General features: G+C 36.4%; 1 protein-coding gene across 22 annotated transcripts in view; it reads left to right on the forward strand.

Annotated features, from left to right (window-relative positions):
* LOC105471588 (leucine rich repeat containing 4C) overlaps positions 1–21437 on the forward strand; it is a 1332829-nt gene that overhangs the window by 1202078 nt on the left and 109314 nt on the right. For 14 of the 22 annotated variants that reach the window (XM_071074846.1, XM_071074847.1, XM_071074852.1 and 11 more), the window contains one exon: positions 1957–2036. The exons of the other annotated variants lie outside the window; for them this stretch is intronic. The gene's annotated coding sequence lies outside the window, so the exon portion shown is untranslated. The remainder of the gene's footprint in view (positions 1–1956; positions 2037–21437) is intronic. 22 annotated transcript variants of the gene reach the window in all.

Genomic DNA, 21437 nt, shown 5'->3' on the forward strand with positions numbered 1-21437 from the left:
CAATAAACATCAGTTGCATAAATGAATGAGTCATGAATTCTAACTTTTGTCACTAACTAGTTGTGAGACATACTCATATCACTTCCTCTTTTGTAGACTCAGTTTTCTCATCAATAATATGAGATATATAAATTTGAAGAATAATTTCCTACCAAGCTTTCAAATTCTAGGAAGGTGCTTGATGAGTTCCACAAAATATAAAGTATATTCTTAGCCAATGATAGACATTTAAAGTGCCTTAACTTATGTTGGGCCCAATATGTTCTTTCAAAGAAGAGCTCCACTGCTAAAACTGTTTGAAAATTGTTGGCATACATTAATTATAGTGTAGAAATTTACCTTTTTAAACCAATTTGAACACATAAAATTTAAAAGGGTATCTTGCTGTCATTACATTACCATACAGGAAATGGACCAGAGGTCCTGTTATTCCAGAAGCCACATTCAAATGAATTTGACATTAATTTTCTAGAAATATTGGAGACAACATTAATTAATTGCAAAGGCACATAACAGTTCTTTTGTTGCAGAAAGCAAGAAATGTATGTTTATTTGTCATGCATACCATGAGGAGCTTCAAAGAATTTTTTTTTTTTCAGACTGGAATAAAAAATCTTATTTTTTCTCTTCTCATTCCATATTCTCTTTTTAGTTAAAAGAAGAGCATGCCGAAAACATTCTATTGAATTGCTCCTTTGATGAACGCTTGGGTAGTTTAGGCTTGTCATAATAGATGACAATAATCATGCTACTAATAACAGAATTGTTATTTTTTGGGTGTACACTTTTTTCTAGAATTTGTATCCTCTGTGTTGACCACATTGTGTATGCAATTAATTAGGTTCAGATACTAGCTTACTTTATATATTAAATACTAATAGGACCCCGTGTTTCAGGTTCACTTGTGTATGTCATAAAAATGAACCTAATCCGTTAAACTCTGATTTAATGATGGGCCTAATTACTAGGGATATGGGCAGTACTCACTTTTACATACATGATATCTGAGTACTGCCTTGTTGAGTTATTTACATCTCCTAAGCCATTTAATGAAATTGGGTTTAAGTCCAGATGATCTCTCAGATTTTACAAACTTAAACCATTCCCTGACTTTCTGATTTTCTGCTAGAAAACAGTAATGAAAAGGAGAAAAGGGAAAAAACATGAAACTCATTTAAAAAATAAACAAAAGCCATTTCAAAGATATTATCCCATACAAGATTGAAGAAAGGAAGATAAGTAAATGTAGTTAAAGCATGAGCCGTAATCATCACACAGTCTTCATTCAAAGACTGAATTTGCCTTTTAAAATTATGCATTGCCAACTCTTTGTATATTAACATAATAAAATTATAATACAATAAGAAAAAAAGGTTTCAAAAAAGACCAGAGAAGGCCAGACATCTGATTAAAAAATGCTAAAATGTACAGCTCCCTGGAGACTGGAGTTCCTTTTTAGGTTGATTTTGAAGGACTTGTCCAGGCAGGGAGCCTTCCAGGAGGCAATGCATCCTTGTCTGGGGTTTAGTCAAGGGCTAGACTCCCAGGTCCCCAGTGAAAAATTTCTCTAGGAGAAATTCCCGAGGCAGGGCCCAGAAAGAAAGAGTCACCAGATCCTCAGAAGGGGGAGGAGAAGATTTACTCTCCCTCTGATCTGACTTTTAGTTGCAACACTTCTCAGGCAAAGAGTATGCCAACAGCCTTTCTCTTCTGCTTTGCTCGTCTGTGGTGGATACTAGCAACCTATGTGGTTCTAAAGTATCAAGCTGAGATTATAGTATGAACGAGTTGGAACATCAGTAGTGCCAAGTGCCATTTAAAAATCTTTTTATCTTCTGCGTGTTGCTTTTGGAGAGGAAATGTACTCAGATGTGGTTTCCAGTCTTGCAGAAAAATGGCATTTTCAGGCTGTATGGGACTCTTACATCATCTAGTTTCAATCACCTCATTTTGCAGATCAAGAAACTGAGAGTGAGGAAGAAGGGACTGGCCAGAGTTACTCAGCTAGACAGTGACAGACAACAGTGGAATTTGTGGTAAGTTGTATGGCTTCTGGGCTTTTCCTTCCAATATCTCACTGCAGCCTCCAACTCCTGGGTTCAAGCAGTCCTCCCACCTCAGCCTCCCAGGTAGTTAGGACCACAGGTGTGCACCACCATGCCTGGCTAATTTTTAATTTTTTTTTGTAGAGACAGGGCTCTTGCTATGTTTCACAGACTGGTTTAGAACTCCTGGCCTCAAGCAATTCTTCCACCTTGGCCTCCCTATGTATTAGAATTAAGTCATTATACCCAGATGATTTTTAAATTGTAGACACCTGTCCATTATTTAATAACCAAAAGACTTTATAAAAGTAATGCATTTTTATGCCTAATCAACAGTGTTGAGGCATTTTGATGAAGCCTAAAGTTTTAGTTAATATTTTGCATTGTGTAGAGATATTTACTTTAGAATGTGGCCTAGAATTAGGCTAAACATTTTGAAATTGTGCTCTGGTTTTGAAAATGGTTGACAATTTCCTATATTACATTCTAAAACTATAAACATCCTAACACTATAAATGCTTTCTTAATGAAACTATAATATATATTTAATATTATTACCTATGTTGTTTTACTCATTGCTAAAAATGTTCAGATCACATACATGACTAAAGCCAATTAAAAACTCATACTATAGAGGACAGAAATGCCCAAATAGGTTTTAGTTGAAAACTCCATTACTTATAAGCATGGATTAGGTTTTTCTTTTTCATTTCTTCAGCAGGTACATTTTAGACAACTGACAGCAAATCCATTATGTAATGGCCACTACAAAAGCTTTCATCAAGAGTGTGCATGTTTAGTGTCTCTGTGTGGGAGAAACTGGGTTATGGTAGTTGAAAAGGCAAAAGATTCAAGAGTAAGATAGAACTGGGCTTTTAAGTTCTTGGGTCCATGGATAATGCAATCAGAATTCTCTAATCCCAAGGTTGGAGCATTGGTTGACTATAGACGGAAGCCGTCTGCATCTTCAAAGCATTAGACATGGAGGTTCTCAGATATTTCTGTACATGAGTGACATGTAACAAGTTATACATGACGATATTCGCAGGAATATCATAAGGATCTAATGATATAATGTATGTGAATGAAATGTATACATTCTATACACTAGAGAAGTCTATTCTCTTTTTGTATTACATATTAAAACAAATGGATGCCTGAAAAAACATGCAGAGTTAGAGGAGAGGGTGTGGGAAGCAAATAGTTTTCGTAATAAAGTTATGGTTTAGAGCGAAGAGACTGCCAGGAAGCAAATGAAATATTGATGCCAGAATATCCAGCGTCCATGCTTCTTAAAAATGTTACCTACGTATGAGTCACTTGGAGATAATGTTAAAATGCCCGTTCCGATTCAGGTTGTCTGGGGGTGGGTTCCGAGATCCTGCATTTCTTAAAAGCTCTCACGTGATGCCGATGCTGCTGGTCTTTAACACTTTGTGGGTTTTTTCTTGTGTGTGTGTGTGTGTGCAGGAAGGTTTTATGTCTTCAGATTAAGGGCCAACTGAGTATCCTCTCAAGAAGAAGCATTTGTTGGGGTTTATATGCCAAGGCAGTACCATCCAGCCTGACTAACACCCATGTTGCTATACCATAAAAAAGCTTTCTACCCTTTCTGGGTTTATTAAGTGTCGAGAAAGCATTCGGCTTTTACTATTTGGCTGGGGTTTCTGGCTGATAGCAGCAAGGTAGGAGTTTAAATTTAATAGAATTAGGAATAAGCAGGATCTAGAGAGAGACAGTCTATCCATTACTAAGGGAGAAGAGTTGCTTTTTGTCTCTTTACAAGGCCTTATCTAATAGAGGTCTCTGAATGCTGCCTTAAGAATCTGGGATATGGGACTGGTTGTCTTAACTATCTTTTTCCTTGACATATTGCCTGTTTACATTACCTTGGACCCTTCGCTTTCCTAATACAAATATGAACAAATATGAAGAGGCCATGTGAGATTTCTCCCTCTTTTTATATTTTCAGTTCCATTTAACAAACACATACCGATTAGTAGGTTACAAAGTAGTGGACGAGGCACTCTGAGGGACGTGAGAATCAAGAAAAGAAGATAGGTTCCCAGTACTGTCAGTTTACCTATAGAGGATACAGACATTAAAAATAACCAAATATAAGGCAGTTTGAGCTTACAAACACTAGATTTGGGGGGGAAATATGCTTAGAGAGCTGAAATAAATTGAAATAAATTCTGCTGGGGAGTTAGGAAGACATTGTAAAGGAAGAAGACTTTGAGTAAGGATTTAGAACATGGTCATTTGCACATGGTGACAGCAAATACTGAGACCAAGTCTTTGTCGTGTTATAGGTTTGTAAACAGAGAGGAAAAGCAGAGACCTAGGTTAAAGTAATGTAAGTAGAACCATGTTGAAATTTAAATGTCATTCTTTGGAATTCATCTTAAACTCTAGGTTTTGTATGGGACTTTTACAGATAAGGGATAACATTTTAAGGCAGTATTTTTGCTGCATTTATCAACTGTTGATTTATTTTTCTACTGCACCTAGTTCTCTGGACCTGGCAGGAGGGAAGATCACCTTTTATATAAACATATCCCCTTAGCAAATAAAATACAGCCCTTCAGCAGGTATAGGAGTAAGATGGGGAGAAAAAAATGATGCCGAATCCTCTTTAAAATCTATTTCTTTATTAACTCATTTATACATTAGGTGTTCCTTCATTGCAACTCACATGTATTACACTCACATGTAATAAACTCACATGTATTAAAAATTTTCTTTTCTCTAACTTAGGTGAATTTACAATTCTCTTTCAAATAAGTGTTTTCCATGAAAATTACACTGAAGTATTGGCTGGTCATAAAGAAGAAATTGTTTATATCTTTCCTTTGATATGCTCATGCATAGCCATTTTTAAAAGATGATCCTGCTAGCCTCCTCTGATTTTTTATTGTCCTGGATGGTGCTGTTGCCTAAGCAGAACAGGGCTGGGGTATTATCTGGTATCACCAAAGTCAATGTAGCCTGAGGATCAAACGTAGACAGAAGTGAGGATAGCCAAAGAACATTAGCCATTATCCAACTGAAAAGCAAGTTTGGGGCCAAAGTCAGAAAGTGAAATACATTAAAAACTTACAGATATTTAAGAACATGTCAGGAAACAGTGGCTAGAGCAGGGCTCTGTTGAGGGATTACAGTGTGGGGTATTTGTTTTTACTGGATATTGATTGTGTTGGCTGAGATGGACTCAAAGAGACAAGAAATGATTTGCAAATGCCAATCCATCTCTTTTACTGCCTACCCTTGAAGATATTCTCTTAAGAACACCAATAGTGTGAAACTTGTGCTGCTGTATTAACTTTGTGTCCTTTTGAGTTCCACTGACCAAAACAGTGTACCATTTGGACTGAGTTTGTTGTCAGTATATCTGAATTAATTAAAATCCAGGAAGTGCACAATGTTAATTTATGTCTGTGTGATTCTGAATTTTGTGTAAACTCTTTTCAGCAATGGCTGTTTGCAGATTACTTTGCATCCCTTCTCATTTGTGCTGTTGCTTACCCTTCTTTCACTTCTTTCCTTTCCTTCTCATGCTCCAACTTTGGTGGCATAGGATATCGTGATATTATTTTGATTTTTGTCAAATCAGGCTGCCAAATCCAAATTCCAGGCAATATTCAAACTTCAAGGGCATAGATATTTCATACTGATCAGGGTTTTCGTGATTATCTAGCATTTATCTTCATTTTTTAGTTTAAAACAAGTAAACAACTAAGCAAGATACTGAAAGGAAATATAGAGGAAGGTAGAATGGAGGGTGGCAGAATAAGAGAAAGGGAATGAAGAAATTAAACCAACATTTATTGGGTGCCAACAAATACCAAACATTTTGCCAGATTCTTTATATACACAGTGCTCCTTAATCCATACCACGACCTTGTCTTAGGGTTGTCGTTGGGCCCACTTTATCAGTGGGCAAATAGAGAGTAAGAAAGATTCTAATCAGACGTCAAAGTCATGCAGGCACTGCCCAGCACAGCTGAGGCAAGACTCTGGACCTCTAATGCTCTCTACCACCAGGCTGATAACTGCAGTGAAAGTGCTGTCCTCTCTTTTTCACAAAGTAGCTTATACTATGCCAAGATAAGCAATTCAGATAAAAGGCAGAAGAAAGATGAGAATTGAGTAAAAGTTACAGATCCACTCCATTCCAACTAGATTGCTCTTTTCATTCACTTTGCACCTAACATATATGGGCTGCTTTATGGTGGTAATGAGCTTTTTATGTGACTATGACCAGTCTGTGCCTTAGTCAGCAATATGGAGTTGTGCTGAGTACTCCCTGAGCTATTTAGTCGGTTGATATAGAGTCTGCTCATGCGTAATATGCAGAAATTGCTTTTTAATATAAATCAAGATGACTGTGTTTTTTTCTTTGTAATCCATATCTCAACTTCTGTGTTACTAGTAAATGGTGTTCTTAGCTCTGCACATTTGTTTTTAAAGAGCTACATATTAAGCACTTTCTTCATACTAGTAACTGTGTTAGGAGATACATTTGTCAGGACAGTCTGAACTCCACTGTGATAGTATATAAACCCTGAAGTCTTGGGGGATTAACATGACAGACATTTATTTTTCTGTGTATGCAGAGTCTACTGTGGGCCTTGCTGTTCTCCAGGGCAGCTCTCTCTCAAGTCCTGTGTCAAGGGGCCATTTTGCTTCTATGTTAACGGCTTTGCCATTCCAACATGTGGCTTCCATATTGCTATTACAGGGGAAAAGAGAGCTGGGGGAGGGAGGTGCCTCAGGGACCTTTTTCCTGACTTTCCTTAGAAGTGACACACTATATTCTGTCCATAATCTTTTTGTCAAAACAAGTCATCTGGCCTCAACTAACTGTGAAGGTGGTGGTGAGGAGGGTGTTGGAATGTATAGGTTTCTCTGTGCCCGTGAAATAAAGGATTAACAGATACCAGTGAGTTCTACTGATATAAGCTCTTGGAAGAACAAACATCGAATTTTTAAGTTATTTGCTTCCATGGGAACTATGCAGTCATATGAGGAAAATAATAATTACAGAGGAGTATTTAGGGCTATATTGCAATTTGATGGGACCTGTAGCTCCTTAAGCCAGCAGCTGCTGTTCTCTTTAGAGAGTTCCTTTTTCATCTGAAATAATTGACTCGAGACTTACAAATGTCTGTCTGCTTTTGTGTTCATGCTGTCTGCTTTGTTTTCTTAAATATTAGAGGTCAAAATGTGTTGAAAAACCAAATCTGGGTCTTACAGTTTTTCCTGGAGCAGTAGCCTTGTGGTAGCTGGTTTTTGTTTTGTTTTTTTTTTTTTTTTTTCATAGACTGAAGAGAATTTCCCACTGTGAGCCATGACTGGCAGAATGAAGCTGCGCACCCTGGTAGCTCTTTCTCTGTTGGGCACTTGTTCTTTATAATGTCTCAGCATTTATGACTGGCCTGGGTAAATATTGAGATAGAGTTCTGGCACTGGCCGTATAAAGCAGCAAAGCATAGGCAATTGAAGGCAATATTTTACCTTGAGTAAAAATAAGAACACAAATAATAATAATAAGGCCATGCAAATATGTTTAGGTTAGAGAGAATGAACAGATTCATGGAACTGGATTGAAGATTGTATCATGCTAGAGATTCTAGATATTTTCTTCTTGGGTTTGGTACCTATGTTTCTGTTAATACTTTTGTATTAAAAGGTAATTGGTAAAGAGCTACACAATTAATGAGTGTCATGTTGATTTGTATGGAGGGAAGAATACAACTTGTACCATTTTTTTTATAGTTTTTCTTATAGTGAAAACACTTTTCATGATTTGTACCTTATTTATAACTGGAAAATGCCTTATCCATAGACTTAGGTATTTGAGCTTTTACTGTCAAATATTTTCTTTCAACCATTTGTCACTGTGCCTTGATTCTCAAGTTCCATTGACTTTAAGGTTATATCCATATAATGAGTTTGCTTTGGCATTTAGACACATATTATGACCTCTAAGTAAATGTTTTCAGTAAATCTAGAGAGGAGGTATGATAGTTTCTGGAAATTTGAAGATAAACTAGAAAAGTAATCTGGGAAAATTACACAAATAATAGTTATGATAATAATATAATCACAAACATTAATTGAGCATTCATTATAATCCAGCTATTGGGCTAAATGTTTTACAAGCATATTTTTGTTTAATCTGCATAATTGTGTGAGACAAGGACTATTATATCTGTCTGATCTTTCAAAGTTAGCCAAGAATTGTCCTGCTACAAGATAGTTAAATGGTTTCTAAATGTGTGGATAATCCACAAAACCAAAATATAACTAAGGAAATTGCTGCTTAAATTCTGTTTTTTAACTTGCATAAAGATAGCCTATTTTAACAAAAGTGCTGCAATCAGGGTAATTGGAAACAGAGATAAAGCAGTGGAAATGTGTTTCGTTTTTATTCAAAAGTATCCAAAGAAAAAAATATACTACTTGGTACGGTGGTTCTCAATGGGGAGAAACCTTGCATCTCTACCTATAGGACATTAGGCAAAGTCTAAAAACAGTTTTGATTTTAGACTGGCACCTTCTGTATACAAACTAGGGATGCACTGCTAAACATCCTCCAATACACAGGGTAGGCCCTACAACTAAGGTTTTTTGTTTGTTTGTTTTAAGACAGAGTTTCTCTCTGTTGGCGAGACTGGAGTACAGTGGCAGTCATGTCTCACTGCAGCCTTGACCTCCCGGGCTCAAGTGATACTCCCATCTCAGCCTCCTTAGTAGCTGGGACCACACACATGTGCCAACATATCTGGACAATTTTTAAACATTTTTTGTAGAGATGGGGTCTCACTATGTTGCCCAGGCTGCTCTAGAACTCCTAGGCTGCAGTGATCCTCCTGCCCTTTGCCTCCCAAAATGCTGGGATTTGCAGACATGAGCCTGGTCTGAGTTTCATCCATTCCAGAGAGTCAGTAGCACTGAGGTAGAGCTTGTGTAAAACATACTTCTCTTTCTAGATAGGTGAACTCTTGTAACTAAGAGCTCAGTCAGTGGATCTGGGATTCAGGGTTTTGACTCTGCTACGTGACTTTGGGAACTTAACCTCTTAAGTCTTCATGTAACTACTTATAAATTGGAAATAGTGATAATACCTTACAAGACTGTTCTGAAGACTAAATGAGAGAATTCTGCAAAATGATTAGCATAGTCCCTTGCACTGTTAGATGAACATTAATTCTAGCTGACAAAAAAACTTTGGTTAAACAAAGTATGTTCTTTGGGGACTCTTAAATACTGCTGCTTAGCAGGTGTTAAAAAGAGCTGTTTCCAGATCAGACAGCTTTATTTTGAACCATGTCTCCTGTACTTATTAACTGTATGACCTTGGGGAAGTACCTTAGAACCCTCTGTGCCTCATTTTGTTCATATATGAGATGAGAGTAGTGAGTAATATGCATCTTCTAGAGTTTTTGTGAGGCTTAAATAAGAGTATAAATGTGAAGTACTTAGAAGGATGTCTACCATTTACAGGCAGACAGTGTTAGCTCTTATTATTCATATACCTAATATTGTTAGATAAGGCATAACATATAAATTAATCTTCTGACCAAGTGAACATTACCCCTGGAAATACCAGTCCTATGTTTTAACAATTAGAGTAATGAAAATCACTCTACAATTATTTTTAAAACTCTTGCTTAATTAAAAATGAATACTAAATGCTTTTAAACATTTCATTGTTCACTCAGGGTCCTTGTTGTAATATTGTTTCTTGTGTACTAGATTAGGATATAGGAAGCTCTTAGAACAAATGAAGTATGAGGGTTTTTCTTAATCCAGATTACTGAGACTTTTATTTCTGTCTTTAAAAAAAAATACTGTTTTTATATCATTTGTATCAAAATATCATCTGTCTGCGTCTAGGATCTCTATCTTGCCTTTTCTAAATAACCGCATTTGATCAGTTGATTAAATTTTTTGTTAAATATTAATAAATATTAATTTATTAATTAGCTGATCAAACATTTATTGAATGTGCTATATATACTATGCTCTCTTAGGTAGATTAGAGACCAAAACAAAATGACTTTTCTTGAGGATTTTGATTTAGCAGAAGTAAGCATTGATGACCTAATGCCAATTAAATAACTGTAAATTTAAATGTGATCTATGCTGTGACTGAGCCATCGCAGTTGCTATACTTATGGACAAAGCCCACTCACGTAGGACAAAGATAGGCCTTCATAAGGAATTGATTGTTAAGCAGCAATCTAAAAACTGAGTGGGCATTAGCAAGGCAAAGAGAATGAGCATTACAAGTAGATGCAACAGTATATGTAAAGGTCCTGATTCCAGAGTGGGAGACATTAAAATGAAGGGGTTTTAAAAAGTCTAGTGTGGCTAAAGACTGAAAAAAAAAAAAAATCTAGTTGAGGAGTCTAGAAAGATAGCCAGGAGCTCATCAAACATGGACTTCTAAAGCGTGTAAAATATTCCAGACTTTATCCGATAGAAAATGGCAAGCCAATGGAAAGTTTAAGCTTCTGAATAATATGATAGATTTTCATGTGAAGAATGACTTGGAAGTAGGAAAAAATTGGGGCAGAGAAAACAGAAAGCGTCTGCAGTAGTCCAGGCAAGATGTGATGAAACCAGTGAGAATCGTGTCTGCATTAGGAGTAAACAGTCTCTGAGAAATGACACTTAAAAATTCTCCTGTGAGAGGAGGGGTGATATGTAGTTCATGAACTTGGAAAATTTTATTTTCACTGTTTCGGCTTTTTAATCTTTTACTTGTTCTTGGCCACATTCTGAAGGACTGCAGTTAATGAATAAGCAACTTCCAAAAGAATGAGAAGAACAAATGTATAGCAATTATAAAAATTAAATGTTATTTGTATAGTACTTTAACCATTACTATTGCATTTGATTAGCAAATTTTTATAACAAGTGATGTTTACCCTTATTGTCCCTAGCAAGTGACTATGGTCCGAGTTGATATCTCTTAATATATTGGCAATAGGAAATGCTTAATTCATAGGCCTTGATGCATAACAGGAAACTTTATTTGTCTTGTCTTATAGAGATGGGTGAAACTGAGTAGAAGTGATCTTTCATTTTGTTCTTTGCATTATATGAAGAGAGATATAAAAATGTTGACTTTGGCCAGGCACGATGGCTCACGCCTGTAATCCTAGCACTTTGGGAGGCCAAGGAGGGCGAATCACCTGAGGTCAGGAGTTGGAGACCAGTCTGCCCAATATGGCAAAACCCCATCTGTACTAAAAATACAAAAATAGCCAGGTGTGGTAGTGGGCGCCTGTAATCCCAGCTACTTGGGAGGCTGAGGCAGGAGAATTGCTTGAACCCAGGCAGTGAGCCAAGATCACGCCACTGCACTTCAGCCTAGGTGACAGACCGAGACCCTATCTTAAACAAACAAACAAACAAAGTTGACTCTTCTGTTTGCATTTTTAGCCACTAGTGTCTTGATTAAAAATACAAAACTTTTGTTTACCTATGTAACAAACCTGCACATCTTTCACATGTACCCCAGAACTTAAAATAAAAATTAAAATAAAAAAGTTACAAAACTTTCAGCATTTACATAAGGAAAAAGTTAGCTATATGTATGCGTGCAAATATGTGCTATGTGAAATATAAACTGTGTAAATATTAAATATGTATATATGTGTACACACACAGCCTGTATAGGGTCTTCAATGTCAATATTTTGATAATTGAATGTTCATTTTAAACATCTATAAACCTGTTTATATGTCTAATTCTAAAATGTCCATGTATATCTAAACCATTTCTAAAATAGGTATAAAAATATCTTAGGGTTATTGGGAGAATGAAATGAGATAATTTAGACAAAGTGATTTAGTACCTGGCACACAATAAGCATGTAAAATATTCCATAATAAGTATGTATTTAATATTTAATACACATTTAATAATTTTTAAATATGCAGATATAATTAAAATATAGTTTTCATTATTACATATTGACTATATAATTTATTATATATGTATATGTTGAAAATTTAATATACTTATGTGTGGATACAAATATACATATATGAACATCTATACACTATATTAGCTATTGATTATTATAATAAAAATAGCTGCACAGTGATGTTCAAAATGACATATCGTCTTACAGCCAGTTTTGGTAAAATTTGTTAGAGTTTGCATTTTATTTTGATGATTTCTGTCGTGAGGAATCACTGTAAATCTGAATATGAATGCTAGCTCTGAAGTTTGTTTGTCTGTTGTATTGTGTTTTAAGAGACAAACTGTCGGCCCGGCGCGGTGGCTCAAGCCTGTAATCCCAGCACTTTGGGAGGCCGAGACGGGCGGATCACGAGGTCAGGAGATCCAGACCATCCTGGCTAACACGGTGAAACCCCGTCTCTACTAAAAAATACAAAAAACTAGGCCAGGCGAGGTGGCGGCGCCTATAGTCCCAGCTACTCGGGAGGCTGAGTCAGGAGAATGGCGGGAACCCGGGAGGCGGAGCTTGCAGTGAGCTGACATCCGGCCACTTGCGCCCCAGCCTGGGCGACAGAGCGAGACTCCGTCTCAAAAAAATAAAAAAGAGACAAACTGTCACTCTGTTGTTGCCAAGTTTGGTCTTGAAATTTGGGCTCAAGGGATCCTCTCACCTCAGCCTCCAGAGTTGCTGGGACTACAGGCATATGCCACTATGCCCAGCCATGAAGTTCTGACCCCACATGTACTGATTCATTCCTTATTTGTTATTTAAACAATATTTACTGGAACTCTATTCTGTGCCAGCCCTTGCAAATCTTACAGTCTGATGAGAAATGCACATGAAAGCAAATAATTGCAATAAAATGGTGTGAACAATGTGCAACACAGTGGCCTTTTAAAGTAAGGGGGCATCTGCTGCTTTAAATGGCATATGGTTAATTATTATGGACATATGTGTCTATTGTTAAACTAAATAGGGAAGACTAGAAACTAAATAGAGGAGCATTTCTTTCTAAGCATCTATATTTGATTCATCCTTTTGTCTTTATCTGCCACCTACATGCTGCTGATGACATGCGAATGATTATCAGTAATTGCTATCACTTTCTCTTACCCCAGATTCCTATTTCCATCTGATTTTTGGCAATCTGTAGGTAGATGTTCCATAGATATCTCAAATTCATTCTGCTTAAAATAAATTCATTGTGTTCCTACTTCTCACAAAAATTGTTTCTTCTCCTATATGTCTAATCTCTGTTAAATGTATCATCACCCACAAAATCACCCCAACTGAAGTCTGGGAGTTCTGATCAATATTCAGTGCCTGCCTACAACCTACTGCTAATTGATCATCAAATCCTCCTCATCTACTGCCAGTTTTCTTCTTCTCCCTCTTGGGTAAACATGTGCATGGTACACACCCCTTATACCCCAAATTAGTAGGATAAGAAGACAATTTTCAAGTTGCTAGGCAGCAGCAGTTGAAGAGAAAGCTCAGAAAATTAAGTCAGTGACTTGGATATCAAAAGCTATCACTTTGTTGTCTCTTTTTTCTGGAAGTAGAAAATGTTTCTTTTCTTTAACACGAAATAATAAATTTAAATTCTTTTGATCTGTGAACTTCAAAAACAACCTCTTACATGTCTCCACATTGAGACATTTGCTGAATGTCCCGATGCTGCCTTCCCTTCCATCACTGATGTTTTGTACTTCCAAGGGGAGTTTGAGCTATGAATCTCAGCGTCCTTTTCCAATCTCTGACTGCCCAGGATGTGGATGAGAAATTAGTACTGCAATTTATGTTCACGGAGAAGTATATTATTCACTGAGATTCATCAGAGCGAAGAAATGACCGATATCACAGACATCACGATAATAAAAGATATCACAAATTAGCTCTGATCAGATTCTGAGTCTCTGAGTGTTCTCAAAATTTTCTTCTGGTCCACAGTCTTTAAAGAGTCATTTATTAACTTATAAGTGTAAAGTGCAAAGCTATCTGGAGCATAGCAGGTCTATAGTATGTGGTTCAGCCAGTCCCCCTTGTAGGATATCTTTAAAAACCAAATAAATCAGTGAGCATCTAGGTCCCAAAATCTAGAAAAATGTTTCTAAGTTCCTAAGGAAAATAACATTGGAAGAAGAAATGACAGCTTTGTTTTATCCTTTTTTCATTTTTATGTGTTTTGTAAAATAGTTTGATATCTTGACAAATATGTGGAGTGCTATTAATATTAACCATAAGGGCCGGATGCGGTGGCTCACATCTGTAGTCCCAGCCCTTTGGGAGGCTGAGGTGGGTGGATTATTTGAGGTCAGGAGTACAAGACCAGCCCGGCCAACGTGGTAAAACCCCATCTCTACTCAAAATACAAAAAGTAGCCAGGCCTGATGGTATGCACCTGTAATCCCAGCTACTCGAGAGGCTGAGGCAGGAGAATTGCTTGAACCCGGGAGGCAAAGGTTGCAGTGAGCTGAGATCATGCCACTGCACTCCAGCCTGGGCAATGGAATAAGACTCCGTCTCAAAAAAAAAAAAAAAAAAAAAAAAAAAAAAAAAAATTAACCATAGGTGAAAATGAAAAGTTTAAATGACTTTAAAATGTGGGATTTTAAATAGTATATGCAGTAGTTACAGAGGAAAACGCTGTGTAGAGGGGGAGGAATAGATAAAGAAGACAATTATTCCTTGAATAGGTAGAAAAATAGAAGATTAAATTTACTTTGAATATTTCTCAAGTAAATGGATTATTACTTTCTGAGCTCCCAAGTGGCTGTTTTTTCCCTCCCTTTGTAAAAGAATTAAAACTTCTGATGTGTCTTAATATTTCACATCTTGTTTGGTCTGTGCATCCTGATCTGGCATGATAGCCTGACATTGTTTGCAAACGGTGGTGTCATTGCAATATACATATTCATTGGTCCTTAGCTAAAATTAGGTTTGCTGAGTAAATAGATTTTGTGCAGCCAACCTAAACAGATCACTTCCCAGGATGCCAAGGAAAAACACTGTCAGTGAGACTTACTTCATACTTTATCAACATGTTATCATATTTACAAAATGAGAGAAGGAAAAACTGGACCAAACGAAAAGCTGTGATTCACAAACATAAACCTCTTGAGTGCAGACAAGAGTCCTATATTTGAAAAGATGATTTGTGAGCATTCTTCCACAAGCAAGGGATCATTGTTAGTGGATGCTTATAATTCATGGTGGAGCGCTTTAGGAAAATATGCCTGCTGGTCCTTATGCTGCATTTATTCTGCTTTCTGTAAACCAGATGAATGTAGGATTATTTATATAGCATAATAGCTTTCAGCATGGAAATAGATGGAAAGTTTATTACCTGTTTTCTCCCTTCCCTTAGGAGAGATTTTTGTGTTTGTTTTTGGGTTTTTTTTTTTCCTTTAAAGTAAGATTCTCATAAAAAGGCTGAACGTGACAGTGCATCTTGTAGTTTTCTTGGAATAAAGTCCAAATGGACTGTAGTCCATTCTGCTTTGCCAATTAATCTGGAAGCTAGAGAAACATGGGCAAATATGAGGATAAAAATTCAATGGATTTTGCTTCACTTAAAGAATGCAGTACTCATGTGGAGATTATTCAGTAAATATTACAGGCTTTCTGACATTGCTTAGTTGAGGGTTACATAACTGTAACTCTCTACTAGCTAATAGAATTCTATTTGGACTAGATGATTGAAGGAGATGAGAAAGCAACGAGCTATGAGATAGATAGGAGGTAACAGAAAGAGAAAAAGCTTCTGGCTGGAGTGTGGAGACCCTGGAGTCTGAAGGACATGGATTTGAATCTTTCCTTTGATTTTTTACTAGATATCATGTTTGTCAGCTTCAGTTTTCTCTTCTGCAAACCAGCAATCATAAACTGTCATGCAGATTGCTCTGTGGTTTATGTGGGTTAACATATGACTCATCATTCTCTTCACCTAGCAGGCATCAAGTCCACTCTGATTGGTAGCTCTTTTTCCTCTTCCGAGCACATCTTTTTAAAAATGTTAAAAATTAACAATCTGTGTTAATACGTAAATCAGATTCCTTCATTTTCAAAGAACCATGTTTAGGAATCTGATTTTCTATGGTACTTTTTTCCTTGTATTTTTGTTATCTTTCCTCCTCTTTTTAGCACCCATTGTTTCTACAGTTTACATAACCATAACCCTCTGCTCTCAACAAGGAATAATTGAACGCAGGGGAGTCATCATGCATTCAGATGTGACCCTGCATACCCTCCATCAGCCTAAGACTTTTCACCTCTTTCCCTTTCCCTGTGTCTCCCTTTCCCTCCTCCCCTCTCAGAAACAAGCCAACCTATACTTCAGCTCTATGACTTTTTGAACAGGATACATACATAAATATTTGAGGGGGATGAGTGTCAGTGGTAAACTTACTGACCTAATTCTAATTTCACCAACAGGCTGTGTTTAAAGGAAAAGAGAATAGAGATACAGGTAGGCTAAAATCTGTCACCATCATGACCATCATCTTCAAAGGAGCATCACCTACTTACGCAGATTGAGAGAGATAAATATAGGATGTTTTACCTGATGCTGATAATCCATTGGGAGGAGAAGGGGAAGATGTATTTGATTTAATCAATTTTAACACCAACTTAATTTGACAAGGCTCCCATCATAACAATTACACACCTCTCCATTCTAGTTTCCCCATGCAGTTCATTCTCACGATGTTCTCTGCCTACACTCTTGCAGGGAGAACATTCTTTGTGTGAGTGGCTAGATTCTCAGTGCACTGTGTTTCAAAGTTAATATCATATTCTGGCACCACATGGGTGAAGATAGAGAAAAATAGCCTTTGAGGTCTCACCTTTCAGGAGGGGAGGATGTGAAATTTAATTAATGAATGATGTAAGATCTTCCGGCATCCTGAGATAAAAGATTCTTTGTAAAATCAGAGAACTGCCAATTCCCAGTCTAAGTGAATACCTGCTGAGCTAACAGGCATTTAAATAACTTTTGAAATGCAAAATATGCAGCTTGTATATGTACATATGTATATATGTGATATAAACTACATTTTAATCCTGGAAGATAATTTAAACTGTCCCCTCAGGTTACATCTTTAAAAATTGAGGACCAGAAATGGATTTTCTCAGGATCATAGAGCTTATTAGGACCAGATGCCAAAAGAGAACTCAGATTTCTTAGACCCAGTGCTTTGTGCAACATGTAAGATAGCCTCACTACTGATGTTCTATATTTAATCTACGGAATCTAAGAACTGGCCTCAGACCACTTTCAAGCATAAGGAAGGTTAGTAATGTTATATGAAAGATCACAGATGATTTTTCATCTTATTGGGCATACAAGAAGATATGGGCTTAAAGCCAAATCTGTGCTAGCAAAATATTATTGGCAACAATCCATGCCATTTGCCAAGGCAACAACTGCGCTCTGGGATCGAGTGAGGTTTAATGTAATATTGTGGTGGTATTGAGGCATTGTTGAAAATTGGTCATAGGAAGCATATAGAGCATTTCTGTATAGGAAACCAGAGGAAAGACCCAATAGTGAATTTATTGCCTAATATTGATCTAGCTTATCATTGTTGCTGATATGCTAGGAGACTCGTCTGAGTCATAGTGGAATGAGCTTAAGACTTTGAACCAGATGAGTTGACAGTGAACACCCACGTTGGTATTCTCCTTACTAACTGCATGATTTCTGGCAAATCACTGAACCTCTCTGAGCCTAAATGTACTTTTTTATAAAATTGGAATAATAATTTCTAGATTATGTGGTTTTAGGGAGAATTATACAAGATAATTCAGGTAAAGTTGCATTGAATAATGTTTATCACATATCTATGTAGTCTATCAGTTAGAAGTGCAGTATTTTGAATCTAAATCTAAAGAAAGATGTCAGTAAGAATTGGGAAATATATTGGGGGTTTGCATTGTAGAAAGCTATCCTCCAGAGATGGAGAAGGAAATGTTTATACAATCAATTAGAACATCTATATCTTCCACTAATTAGGTAGCTTCTCTTAGATATGATAGTCACACTTCCAGATATTACCATACTTACCTCACATATAGGTGGCAAAAGCCTGTTTGAAAAGGTGAGAACAAAAGAGGATAATAGAACTTAATATGTTGGAAACTTTATTTTTATAGGAAAGGTCCATTTTCCCTAGCTCACCTTGTTAAATGTTCTGGGTTTTTTTTTGTTTGTTTGTTTGTTTTTTTCATTTTTCTTGGTTTCAGAGTCAGCTTAATTAGTTAATCTTGAAGTCTCCAGGGCCACAACATCCCTGTCTTTCATTTTTCAATTTTTTTAGTGGAGTTCAGGCCAATTCATGACAAAAGTTTTAGCTATTCAAATAGCTCATGTCTGTTTCTCTAGGAATATGCAATTTAGGCTATTGTTTTAGGTGGCTTCAACTGTCTGGATAATTCATGTTTTTATGCAGGCAGCTTATAGGGATTCATTTCCACAAAGGTTTTTACTGGTCTCTTCATATTTTACAGTTGGTTTAGTCTTAGTAACAGTGGTCTATACAGCAGGTTATTATGGGTTATTGTAGTAACTTTTATTTTAAGAAGAGGGAATTGACTTCTATTTGTTTAACATTGTTTGGGCAAAGTTCTATCTGACAGCAGAGGATGGGAAATAAACAAAATGACTTTTGAAAGTATTTCAACTTTATGAAGCTATGAGAGAGTCAAATCAGTTAAAGTAAATAAATGGATATCACAAGTCTTTATTGTGTCGTTGATGACTCCAATTAAGGATAACATTAATTTATTTAGTGTCTATTTTTGTCACATTGTTCTTAGATGTTCTCCATGCAGGCTAAGCATTTTACGTACATTATCTCTTTAACCTCAACAACAAATCTGTAAGGTCAAAAGTATTATTTCAACTTTAGAGATGAATCAATAAATAAAGGCCTTGAAGAAACAGTAGGCTATTTTCTCACATACCTATAGATAGTGAGTAAAAGAACTGAGACTAAGAATATGGTTTATCTTGAGTCTAAAGATCATGATCTTTGGGCTATGTTGCATTTTCTTTATGTTAAATTGTATTTGTCATATTATATTTACTGTGGGCACCACAAGTCTTGAAAAGTGTAAATCGTAGAACGCTGAAAAAGTCAGGCAAATAATGAAAGAATTGGATTTGGGGCATATACAGATAGATTAAGGGTTACTAAATAAAGCCCAAGTTGTGGGGAGGGGTTTTAAACACACATGATAAAAGATATAAATGCTAGGTGGAATTGGAATTATATATAAACCAGATCAACATTATATAATAAGGATTTTAATGAATGTGGAGGCTATTGAGTATTTGACAGCCTCTATAGAATAAAAAGCTATTGGATTTTGAAACTCATCCCGTGGGAAATATTGGACGCTCAATCACTTGAGGAATAAAAGCCAAATTGGATAAAACATATCTCTAATCTCCAAAATGATCTCTCTGTGCAAAATGCATGCACAAACACACATACCATTCAAAGGTACTTTTAAGCTTTACAAACTACATATCTCAGTGCATTTAAATATTAGTCTTAATCTAAATAAAGAAAACACTTAAAATGAAAAACCTTTTTAAAAATTAATTTGCAGTAGAAACTAAACTATTGAAGGATAAATTGTAGAAAATGAAGATTCTTTACAGTTAGATGGAAAACATGCAAGTCATTTAAAAATAATTAGTTTTGCGAAAGTATACATGAATGGAAGGTCTTGGAAAGGTGGCAAAGAATTAATTTCCCCAAAGACACTGCAAATAAAATTGTGGTTGGCACTTTTCATTCTGCAGAAATACCTTTTATTGGTATCTTGTCTGTTCTCTTGGGTGACATTTTAAAATAGTGTGTGCACTAATGATTGTCCAGTCACACAAATGAGAAAGGCAATTTTGAAACATTCCATTCTGGACAGACACTCTGAGCCCAGCATTGGTTGGTCTCTTCTTGAGGAGGCCTAAAAATAAATTGCAGAAGGAGTTATTCAGACCTCTGTTAAGTGGGAGTTTCAGGTTCTGCAGTGTCTCTTTATCCTGTCCAGTGCCCCTGGATGCTCATTATTTAGCAATGAAAGTGAGGATCATGACACAGAAAGAGGCCATTCAACTGCCCTGACATGTTTCTTTTTGTCGTTTGCTGTAGGTCCCTGAATCACACTAGCCCTCATGATCTCTTGCTCCACGTTCACTTAAGTTCTAGAGTCCTTTCTCCTACTGATTTTTAAAGGCTTCCCTATGTATTTAATCTCTGGCACCCCAACCACTTCAGGCCTCAGTGGCTTTGCTGATTACATGATAAGAAGTGATGCTGTTTTTGCCATGTTAACTAGTATCCACTGGACTCAGGGAAATATATTATTACTTCCCCACTGCAAACATAATAAAGGATGGACCCATTACCCTGCCATTCCAAGTTTTTTATATTATGGATACAGTCTATATTTCCAAACTTTTTTATTTTTAGTATATTTCTTATATTTTCTTTTCTATATTTCTTAAGCTTTACTTACATATGCCTTTGCTCCAATGAGACTGCTCACTGTTCCTGAGCTTAGTGCTTGGCCACTTTCCTGCTTTTGCTAAAGTGTTCCCTCTGCCTCTACTGTCTTTCCTATTTCTTGTGTTCTCTCTGTTCTATTCACATTTATCTGACGATCGAAACAATATTAGTACCTCCTAAAAACATCTCTTGATCTTCCCCACTAAATGAGACTCTTTCCCACTCTAAACCTGCATGGTGCTTGCCTGGAGCCTTCCCTGTGGAGTCATCCTCATCCACTTCGAGTATTCATTTTGTCACCTAAAATTTCTATCACAGCAGTTTTAACATAGAAGGTGATGGATAAATATTTATTGAATGTACAGGAATTATTTCTTTGAAATCCACTGCTTTATTCAAGTAAAAACTGAATTCAGAAGCAATTCAAAATGCCCAGAGGTAGAGAAAATAGATAAATGTGTTATAGCACATCAATGCATGGACTGTGCTGCAGTAATTAAAATTAAGTTTATAAAGAAGTTTTAATGCCTCTGGAACATGATTATGCTAGACAGTAAACTCTTAACATCCACAAGGAATTCCTTCTGTTTCCTTCAGAAGTCTATGAATTTTTAATAATAGCATAGTAATAGTAGCTAACTCTTACTGGATATTTCTAATGTGCCAGGGCATCTTGAGCTGTCCTCTATCTTATTGAATGCAAACAAATACATGGGGCCTCAAAATAGTTCAGTGATTTTCCCAAGAGCAAACACTTTAAGCAAGGCCATGAAATAAGGTGAGTAAGAGAAAGGATACTGAAATTAGAACTCCTGAGTGTCAGTCATGGGGGCTCCATCACTTGCAAATTACTTGCCCTTACTGGGTAGCTGTTTTGTAACTATACAATGGAGT

The sequence above is a fragment of the Macaca nemestrina genome, chromosome 12 (genome assembly GCF_043159975.1).
Source record: "Macaca nemestrina isolate mMacNem1 chromosome 12, mMacNem.hap1, whole genome shotgun sequence".
Classification (NCBI taxonomy): domain Eukaryota; kingdom Metazoa; phylum Chordata; class Mammalia; order Primates; family Cercopithecidae; genus Macaca; species Macaca nemestrina.